Raw genomic sequence first — 11497 nt, 5'->3', positions numbered from 1 at the left:
GCACAACGCAGCTTTGAAGAGGGATATAGTGTGGACACGAGAGATCCTCAGCTCCCCACCAACCCCACCTTTGCTTCAGAGACATATCCAGTATTCACAGCTGGCATTCAGTTCGTTGGAAGCACCATGTCTCCAAAAGCCAAAAGGATGAAAATACTTAGAAAAAAAATCAAGAAAATGCCAATAACCAAACCAGTCACCAATCCCAGCCTCCTTATACATTATAAAATACCCAGGATACTTTTTTATTTTAGGAGGAACATTCTGGATTGATAAATAGAAACCTGAAATATTTGGAAAGTACTACTCTCAAGAAAAAGTGTTGCAGGAGGAAGGCCTACAGTTCCAAAAATGCATCACTCCGTGCATGCTACAGCGTGTAGAAGAACTTGGCTAGCTTTATTTTTTAAGTATGCAAGTGTACAAAGTGAGTTTCTATTTTTCTCTGAAATTAAGCAAAATTGATTGTATTTTTATATAGCACTAAAAATTGAAGATTTCTTGTAACTATAAGAATGTACTGGTTTTATGTGACACAAATGTGTGAGTGATGAGTTTTTGACTGGGCAGGACATGAAATCATTAGTAAAAGATCATCCTTCTCCCAAACCAAAAATGTTAACAGATCAAGTTTAAAAAAATAACTTGCCAACCCCTTCCCTTCCACTCCACTTCTTTAAGACATACTGCATCTTAATTAATTAGGCTTGAATTTCTTGAGGTTGATAGTATTACCATTTTAACAATTCTCCAGTCATCCATAAAGTCTGCTATGAAGTCTAGATCCAACTTTACACTGATACATATTAAGTAAACAAAAATGTATCTTAAAAATTAGAAGAAAATCAGACAGAAAACGTATACCTTTTGGCTGCCATTTCAGGATAGTATAGGCAATGTTCATGAGTCCTCTAACTGAATATTTAACTTGTTTTTATTTAACTTATTTTGTAGTATCACAAAATGTGCCATAGAGTCTTTGGCTTTGATTTTGCAACGGCATCTGCCTGAGTAGATCCTTATGGAGTCCCCTTCCTGAATGAGAGCTTAGATATTGTAAATCTATCCCAGCCATCCCTAAAGAGAAATTGGAGTTTTCCACTGTCTGCACTCAAACCTCAGCACCTCCAGATGTAGCACGCATCACAGCCTTCACTTCAAAACAGCTGTCAAGAATGTGTGCCAGACTTTCAACTGTCATGCCATGCAGGCAGGATCCCACACGACATACAAATGGCGAAATAGAATTAAATAATGGTACATGATATGAGAAGAAAAATGCAGTAGAGTTACAAAATGGTAGCGGTCATGCTCACTGACTTTACAAAACTCAAAATTTCTCTGCTGGAGTGAGTTTAATACTAGACAGTTCTAAAAATCATGAGGTTGAGATGTAGCTGCATTTGTTGAGAGAAGAAGAGTAATTCTACCTTCCTAATGTATTTTAAGAAAGGTGTCCCCAAATTTATCTGGACTGTTAACTTGTCTAAAATACCTGTTCCATTTAATTTAGCTGTTATTCACTATGCAGATAAAGATCTTCTGTTCGTGAGTGATGAGGCATTGTGTGTAACTTGCGGCCTTCACATTGTGGTGTAGAAAAATCCTCTGAAACTGCCTTTATATCGAATTTGGAATTATTTCATCAATTACTAACACTCTTCCTAAATATGAGTAGAATTTTAGTTAGTAGTGTATTTGATGAGGCAGATTAAGCTGACAACTTTCATTAGTCAGACATACGACCATTGTAAAAATCTTCCAAACCAAAAGGTTAGTCTTAAGAAACTAGACACTGATGTTGGCAGGTTCAGAGATATTTTTTCAACTTTATACAACAGTTCATCTGTGCCATTATAAATGACTTACTTACTTAGAAAGTAATATACCGAAACATATACTGATGGCTTGATACTGAAAGAGGCCAAAGAATAAGGATAATTTAGATGGTCCTGATCAAGTGGTTTTATTTGTCAGATGCTATGGCACCAGAAGCAAACAACTTGAACTGAAGCTCAGGTAAATACTAGGAATTAAGTTTTGCATTGGATTTTGAAATAAACACCATCATAAAAATGGGTATTCAAGAATTATATTGTGAGAATTATTTCATTAAAGATCTGTATGACAAAGCGTTTCATTTTGTGTAATAGCACTGCACGTTGTTAGTTATACAGTATCAAATAAATTGAGGAAGAGCCCCCTCAGAGGACTCTCTAGACATTGCTTTTATACAAGATCAAGTCAGGCCAGATGATCTAATAGTCCCTTGTGAAAATAACTTTTATAAATCTATGAAAAATTTTTAATAAAATATAAACCCAAAGATGATCTTGTATTTCTAAGTTTTTTGAGCTTCAACATTCCTTGCTCCCCCCATCCCCCCGCACCTTTTGTGTTTATCTCAATGAAATTCAGCTTTTTATTTCAGATTTTCTTGTATATTTAAGCACACTGGTTGCACTGGTTGTCCACTTTCCTGTTGTTATTCTTGAATTCAGTCACAATTTCTATTATGGCAGTGGTCTAAGTATTTAAGCTTCTTATACACTATTTGCAAACTTAAATAGAATGTTTAAAACAAAGTATTGGAACACCAAAATCCACCAAAATTATATCTTAAATGAATACTGTACAGATTTTTCCCTACCTCCTTATTGTACAACTTGCATGTTATCTTAAAAACTTGTCCCTTAAATAAGAATCCCATTAACTCCTCATGGACATAATGCCCTGCCAGGTTAGCTCTAAGTAATGAGATAATTTCATTATTATAGTATTTTAGGTATGTCCTGCTAACCGATAAATGTAAATGTAGATACTGCCACTCCTTATATTATTTATTCCCTGTTAATGTAGCCTGTCCTTTTATTCCGGCCAGATGGCACTCATCTACTTGTTTAGAGTGAGAACTTTCCATATGTCAATTAACTACTATTTCTTGAGTGTCACTCAAGTAATATTTCACTCTTTCGATAGTTCAATTTTTATTGAGTATCACTCATGTTGGTCAAGGAATTCTGAACAGGTTTTCCTAATACAATGGCAACTTTTTTATTACAGGCCATCTAAAACTATACAATGTAGTTGCAGGGTGGGTTTGCATTTTTTTCATTTTTTGGAAGATTGTAGTGACTATGTAAAGCTAATAAAAAGTTTGGGCATTTGTTTGGTTTTTTAAATTAATTCAGGGGAAATTCTGCAGTAATAGGAAAATTTGTATGTTCACATGCTACTAGTGAATATCAGTTTAAGAATCTACATAAAGAGATGGACTAAACTAGTTTTCTTTTGCTTTGTATCCACTTAACAGCAACAGGAAGCACTCAAAGAAAATTGTACTTACTTGACTTTTGTATACCAGTTTCACAGACTCAAAGCATTAAGTGAGCTGCCAAACCTGGGTTTGGTGCCAGTCTGAGCACTCTCGGTTTATCACCAGCTGACCTGCTGTTGCAATTCTAATACCCATTTTCTTGCTATACACTCACGTTTCCTTAAGAATAAGATTCCACAGTCACTGCAGTATATCCACCTTTTCCAGGGTGTAAGCCTCAGTTAAAATATGCCTGGAAAAGACTGTAGCCTATGAAGCACCCTAATATCCACCTGAGTTTCTACCTGTGCTTATAATCTCCATGAGGTATCGGAATCACTAGCTTTTTACGAGTATCTGTATCTAAACTGACAGCATCCACTGCAGCCTGACACTATCACAATTGGTTTCCAGCAGAATTCATGCCAGTGGGCACTGTCTGGATCTGATTTGGAAGATGGCAATGGAAATAGGGATTGTTAAAAACACCCCATTATCATATGGTCTGGTAGTTGGCTACAGTGCTGTTCTACAAACATGATTTAGTACAGATGTTTCATTTAAACTCTAGGTTTATAAAGGTACACATTGTTTTGGTTTACTCTGATTATAACCACAGTCTACTCCTCCCCAGTAATCAACTGCTAGAATTTGTCAAATGTTGTCATTTAATATGTGGGTCACTTCCAGTGCTGTGTTTGTTGCATGGAATGCTCCACTTCCATAGAAACAGATGTTTTAACTTAACAGCAAAAAGAGCTAAACAAGTGCATGTGAAGGCGCAGTACAAATAATGTGTTTCATTTCTGTTATTTATAGCTGTCCGCAGCTATCATAATTTTTTTATTTGAAAATTATTAAATCAATTACAATAAGTTTATTTGCAGATACTGCCAAGAATGATGCATGCTAGGCACCGGCTTCTGGGGAAAAGTGTCTTCTTCTGGGCCATTACAGAGGTGTTCAAGTGAAGTCAATGCATTTCTGAAAGACTACGGTATGACAGGGTCTATACACTGAGCCTCAGAGTATATGCAGAAAAAAATTACCCTTTTTAGATCTCCCAACCCTTTTGGCAGATATACCAGGTGGCAAGGGCAGTGAAGCTAGTACTTGCTTAATTCCTCAGCGTATTTGAAAAGGACAAGGTCAGCTGAGATGGAGGTTAGAAGGAAGACTCCAGGGAGGGGGCTCTGGCTGGAAAAAGGCTGGGCTGAGAGGATGGGTTTGTTCCTCCTTTCAGGTTGATTTGACTGAAATACATCCCACCTAAACTGGGAATTATAGTTGCATGAAAAACTAGTAATAGTCTTATCTAGAATGCAAGGGGGGAATATTTTTCTGAAACACAGAACTATTTACACATGCCACAGTGAAGTAACAAATCAGCCATTTGTGAAATTCTTTGCTCTTTTAAATCCTACCTGACTAGTTTCAGGTCACTGTAGGAGCCACTAATTTTTATAACAGAAGTGATGTTTGAAAATGAGCCATATTGCATACTCTCCAAAGCACACAGACAGAATAATTCATAACAGCGCTGTAATAATCCACATCCAGGGGCAGATCACGTAAAGAGCGAGCTGCATGCAACCAAGGTAAGGGCCGATAGCTGATATTGTCTAACATCATTTCCCAAACAAATCCCGTAATTTCTACACTTGAACCACTGGCAAGCCTGAAACTACAGCCCAGGTTATTCCAAAAGTTCACTGTGTTCCCCTTCACGGCCCACCCAAACACCCTGGACGTGTACTCCACCCACCCATACTGGGGTTTCTGTGCAGAAGACAGAGCCAGGCCAGATGAGAGAAATATCTGTCTTTGGAAAGCCTCTCCAAATGTGGGACACAAAAGCAGTAAACAAATCAAATGGGATGCCAGACCAAATGTGTTCCACATTTGCGAAAATAACAAAGTTGAGTCAGGAAGAAAGGTTTATATGTCTTCTCCTCGTACAATCCTTCCCAAGGTACTTTCTTTCAATCCCCCCCAAATTAAACCCAGCACAGACAGCAGCAATATTTGTGAGTACGCAGCATTGACCGAATGCATTGCAAAGCCACTGACAGCTCCCCGTGGCTTGGCATGAAACACAGCTCGAAGGGACGAGCAGGTGTTTCCTCCCACAGTCCTCCTCCGCGCCTGGGCACGTTCCGAGGGACGCGGATGTGCCACCGCACGGCACCGCTGGGAGCGAGGGTTCGCGCCTCACCTGCCGCTTGCAGTGGGCCCAAGCTCCGGAGCCAGGCTGGCAGCTTCTTCCCAGGAAACTCTCAATCTCTGCCCCCACCGTGAATTGCTGCATGGGAAAATCTCTGCATCATTTCTCTAGCCCTGAGAAAGACCTTGGGCAGCCTGCCTCCGTTCGTGTCAGTGACGGAAAGCCTCTCCAAACGTCTTTTTGAGGAACTTGTGAAACCACGGGAATCAGCGCACCCCTCCTAAACAGGTTACACAGCATCTGGTAGCTCCACGGTTTGGTGTCCAGTAGCTATGCTACAACAACAGGAAGCAAGATGCAACTGAAAAGCATACAGGCAGTATGGGATAGAACCGCTGTTCAACATCAAATTTACATTAAACGTTAAATGTAAAAAGTATAAATTACTGAAAAGTTTGTCCAAAGTTTCTACTAATTCATTTTTCTATGAGAATCTTGACGTGACAAAAAATCACTCAGGGCTATTCATTAAAAGTGTGCTTTAGAACATCCTTAAGGAGAGATGGGAATTTTTGAAAGTTGGGAAATCTGGAAAGCTTTTACATCTCTTTTCAGTGTATTTAAACTGAATATTTAATGTCCGCACATAGTAAGTGAGCACAGGCCAACCCAACCCTGCAATAAAGAAAAATAATGTCAGCTGATGTTTTAAAATCCTACTCTTTACAGAAAAATAAGTCATCATGATTGTTTGGCAGCAGATCAATATGAAGATACCTTACATTAATATATTATATATTAAGGAGTACGGGTATATTACTCAATTAACTCAGCCCTTTCCCTGACTGCAAGTTTTCTACAGAGCAAGTACTATAAATTTGTTTTGAATTCATTTTTGTCTTAAGATTAAAAAGTCAATTTATGGTCCGATTTACATGAATGAAGGTAGTCATTTAATACTTGAAGTTTAGAATTTCATTGTCCACCTGAGTCACCCATAATTATTTTTAGTCGTTGTTGGATAACTTAACCTTTATAAAGTGGGCAGAAGGGCCTCATTAATTTACTGGGACTTTCATTCATTTAGAAGTCTGGTTAAAGAAGGAAGATGTATTACACTAGTGCTGGATAAGCAGATTCAAGGAATACTAGGGCATTACATATTTCTCTTGCTTTCTTAACTAATAAAATCATTATTTTCCTATATTTATGGCCTTCATATTTAATATATGCTCTCTTCCTGAACAAATGAACCAAAAAACCATATTGCAATAAAACCCAACTGATTTAGTAGACCTCAAAATTCAGAATCCTTTTTATGCATCAGATATGTACAGTTTCACCTGCGCATTATAGTCACATATAACTTTCTTCCTTTGATACGGTTATTTGCCACAGAGTCAGAGCCTGAACAAAGATTTGAGGATCCAGCTTTAAATACCAATGAGAAAAAAGTCTTGCTCTGCGATGTTAGGTGTGGCCTCTTCCTGCTTTTCTTTCTATTGCACCTATTTTCTGTTCACTAGCTAACTAATCCTCAGAACAAATCTAAAAAATAAGGAAAAAGTCCTAACAAGCTTACAGATTGCTTTCTGTACCTGGCACCATAGCCATGTGTCTTCTACCAAGCACTTCCATGTTCTTCAACTCCTTTACTTGCTGCGAAAAGTAACTGAAGAAAGTATTCTCCTGCAGAAATCCTGGCCTTTTCAGGGATTCATGTGCTGAATATCCAGGGGTTCAAGGGAGCCCCTTGCCACGCCTGCCTTCTCCATGGGATTCCTTTCACTCCTCTGACGTGCGTGCCCAAGCCTTCAAGGTGAAGGCTCGCAAGCAGGTCTTTGCTCATTCCCCTTCTCAACTTTTTTATTATTTTACCTCCATTTATATCCCTGTTCTCAATTCCATAAATGTAACAATCTGCGCATTGCAAGCTCCAGAATCTTCTTGATCGGAAAGACAACCAGACAAAAAGAGAGCTGACATGAAAAGCATTTTCACAAGGCAAAACTATCCTGTGACAGTAACTTGATAATAACCATTCTAGAACAAAATTGAGTTTATCTATCACCCTCGCTGTTTCCATTAGGTTGGTTTCTATTTTTTGTCTTCCTCTGTTACCACCACTCACCACTGTTATTTTGCAGGAAGGAGTTAGATACAAGAACAGAAATTATCTGCGCATACGCGTCTTGTCGGCTCAGCAAAACCCTCCTCCCACTTCCAGCATGTGCTTGCATGAAGAAACTCATCTCCTTTGGCGAGCACCGGACCGCGTCCCTGGGAGGGGAAGCAGCCAACCGTGCATGGGAGGTAACACCAGCAAAAAGGACCCGCTAAAACCTGATGGCTGCAGGCTTTGACTCGCGCCTGCTGCTACTGTGCCCCTTCCACAGCCCTGCTCCCAAAGGACCGCCTGGAAAGCACTGACACAAATGTTTAAAACCAACACGCACAGGACCGATCTATGAATCAGTCTGATTTTCCTCCATTGCTATATTTAGCATGCGTTCGCTGAATTGCAAGATTCAAGACTCCAGGCACCTCTGTCATTCCGCCTGAGCCCTCTTCACACGCCCCAATCACATATAGCTCTCAAAAGCATGTAATTACATTAATCGGGACATTGCTGCAACCCATAGGTAGATAAGTTTATATGCTATAAACTTCATTCCGTTAAAATCAATGGAAGATCTAAAAAAAAGTAAACAAAAAATGCAGGATGAACAGTAAAGTCAGGGGAAGTCCTGGATGAAACGTCTTCGAAATCTGATTTTTGTTTTCTTTGGGTGTTTTACCTTTCCCAGGTAAAGGTTTTGTGTTTTGGGAAAATGCATTCGTCCTAGTGCTGTGTGCCGAGTCCTGCCAGCCCGAGCACCCCAGCCCCCTGTAGCGATTTTCCTGAAACCCAAATCCTCACTGGATCTGCAGCACTGCCAAATTTGCTAGTGCTGCAGTTGCTTTGGTGGGAAGATCAAGTAGTTAATTCACAAGAGGTAGAGATAAATTAATGTTTTCTAAACTACCTAAAAAGACTGAGGAAAAAGGGATTTTTTTCAATTTCTATTTAGAATTTCAGAAATAAGATTGTCTATTAAAACCCATGTGGCGCTAAACACCATTTTATTGAAACTGGCATATCTGGAAAAAACTCAATTGGACAAAAAAGCCACAAAATCAGTATTTCAGAATCAATCGCTTTCATGCTAGAAAGCTGTCCTTTAGAGGGTTTCAAGATAGTATTTTGTGATGTTATATTTGGTATTTTATTTTATATTATTTTATTATGCCTTGTTAAAAGCAGAGGAGTTACTTTACATTTTCAGAATCCTTAAGATATTATCATTAAGCTCATGTATAGTTTCCACTGAAACATCTTTTATTTCCTTCCTAACCCAAAAGACCTTGTGTTTGATAATGAAACAGCTGGACACATGCCTATTGCATAATATACATTGCCATTACTATACCTGAATAAAGCAAAAGTAAAAATTATACAAAAATGAAAATTAATGTAATACAATGCAAAAAATATTTTTAAAATTTACATTAAATTTTACAATACCTTCAATATACTTTTCATCAAAATAAAATTTAAAGGAAATATTTCAATATAATCCAAAGCAATATATTCATAAAAATTATTTTGTGAAAAATTTCTACTCACTTCTACAGGGAGTAATCAGGAAATAAGCTTAACTATTAATCCCAGAATGTGGAGATACAAACATCCACTTCTATTTTATTATCTGGAAGTATGAATTCCTTTGTAAATTGATGTTATTCAGTTTTACCTCCTGTAAAATAGTATAAAATGTTAAAATATATAAAAATGAAAAATATTATAAGATAAAACTGAGGGAAATATCTCAGCTTTATGCAACTTTTTTCCTAAACCTTAGAATCTGGAATTTCTGGGGTTTGTGAGAGATACAGAAATGTGGATAATTTTTACATTTCTTCTAGGAAACTCCTTTTACCTGTTTGGGGTACAATGACAAACTCAAAATTCCACTGAGATGCCAAAAATGCTGGTTTCCACTGCTGGAAAATTAAAGCTCTAACTTTCATTTGATGGATCTTTGGTTTCTGCCCCACTGAGGAACCAAGAGGTCAGTGCTGATCACTCATCTCCCTGTCTCATTTTACAGAGGTGCAATGAAACATTGATTTCTTTATGCATTGTAGCTTAGGATGCTAGTGTTCAGGTATTAATCTGATCCTGGTTTTCATTTCCATGGCTGCAGAGAAACATTTTATCCTTTTAGAAGAGTGGACTAAATGCTTCTCTCACTCTGTTTTTTGATCTGGCCACCTGTGATTACATCTGTAATCTCTTTGTCTCCCACACAGTTTTCCCAGCACATCATGACCCAGGAGATGGCATGTTCTCCTGGCTGGACTATGCAGCTGCAGCCCACAAAGACTTTCAAAATGCTTTTGAGCAAAAGCCACCTTGTGAGCCGTGAACAGCAATAGGTATGAATTTCTCTGGAGTCATAATGCAGGCAGTATTTGAAATGACATTCAGAAGTTCATTTTACAGGCAGCTCACACAGTTACAGTGGGTACATGCTTCATGCAGGCTCTGCTCAGGATTTTCCATGCAAAGTACCTTCAGCCATATTATCCACACAAGGTTCATCGTCGCAGTTCCCCACCAACAAAATGAGAACCGCAGCTGAGCTGCTGCTGGTTTTCCCCACACATATTGTCTCCTCTATGGTAAATCCGTTCCGGTCACATCCTTCTCACGATGCTGACAAGAGGGCTGGGCTGTCCAGCAGCAGCAGGAATTGTCTGGGCTGTGGGCAGTCACTGACTGCAAAAATCAAGCAAAAAGCAAACTTCTCGCACCTGGAGTTAAAGCGGGAACAAAGCTACACTGAGGAATGCATGTATTTTCCCACCCTGTTTTATCTCCAGTGCACTCATATCAATGAGCTTCTGTTTCCTACTTGAAATCAGATCCCTGAACACACACTTCCTATCCTATAGGTCTGCTCCTATATGCTCTGCTTTCCCTCCCTGAGAAAAGAATACATCTGTACCAGGAGCTTCCATATTCTCCGAGCCTCCTTTGCGACTGCTGTTTGTGGTCACTGACATTGCCTAGCAAGCAGTCTCCTCATGGGGAAAAATATGTTCATCTCCTGTCTGACAACTCGAAGCATCCTCTGGAATTAAATAACAAAAAGAATTAAACTGAATTTTTCATTGAATTTTGCAGATTGTATTTTCTAGTTGTCTAGAAAAATTAAATTGATTCAATTTTAATTAAAATCTTGCAATGTTTTCAGACAATTTTTTTTCCTTGGGAAATGTTTTTACTCAGCAACAATGCCATTTTAAAAGAAATTTCCTGAAATGTCTTACATTTCAAATCCAAAAGAATAATTTCAATGAAGATAAATGGTTTACTGGTTTAGGAACATATCACTCCATGTTGATAAACAAAGGATTCAATGAAAATGAATGAAAACTGAAAAGATATGAAGTGCTCATGGATGCAACATAATTTCACTTCCCAAACCATCATCCTGAAGTAAAGCCAAAAGAAGTCCAGTAGGATTTTCCTAAGCCCAATAAACTTTAGATTAGATCAAATTAGGTGTGAGTCAGAAGTTCATGCTCACTGCAGAGCTGATTTCTACTCTCCATTTTCCCAGGATAAAAAAAAATTGGTTTATCTTTGCAGACCCACAGGACATCTACTGGAATCAAGCCTTCGGAGGGTGAGGAGACAGCAGGTCTGCAAAACAACAGCATCCCAGTGCACCCAGCAACAGTACGGGGGAAAGGGAGAGCCAGGAAAACTGCTCCTGCTATGAAAACAGAAATGCTACAATCTCACTTTGCTCGTTATGGAAATGGGGCCACCGTCTTTTCTATTTTTGAAAAATAAAAAATTGAATCAAAAATGTTACTATTTGTTCTGATAGTTATAATGATCTTTAAACCTGAAATTTGGGCTGCTAAGGCATTCTGGCTTCGCAACTTTTCTTAATTCCTATGCA

At 38.5% G+C, this 11497-nt stretch overlaps 1 long non-coding RNA gene across 3 annotated transcripts in view; it reads right to left on the bottom strand.

The window, feature by feature from the left end:
• Window positions 1-3108: 3108 nt before the first annotated feature.
• LOC128141845 (uncharacterized) overlaps window positions 3109-11497 on the bottom strand; it is a 43821-nt gene continuing 35432 nt past the window's right edge. The window contains exons 2-4 of one of the 3 annotated variants that reach the window (XR_008235194.1): window positions 7079-11305; window positions 5928-6155; window positions 3109-5841 (exon numbers count right to left, since the gene is read on the bottom strand). This is a non-coding gene — a long non-coding RNA (uncharacterized LOC128141845). Of the gene's footprint in view, window positions 6156-7078; window positions 11306-11497 lie in introns of all 3 variants that reach the window. The other 2 variants (XR_008235193.1, XR_008235195.1) reach the window with 2 other exon arrangements.

Source organism: Harpia harpyja, chromosome 5 (assembly GCF_026419915.1).
Source record: "Harpia harpyja isolate bHarHar1 chromosome 5, bHarHar1 primary haplotype, whole genome shotgun sequence".
Classification (NCBI taxonomy): domain Eukaryota; kingdom Metazoa; phylum Chordata; class Aves; order Accipitriformes; family Accipitridae; genus Harpia; species Harpia harpyja.
This window is presented reverse-complemented; position numbering and strand designations above follow the sequence as displayed.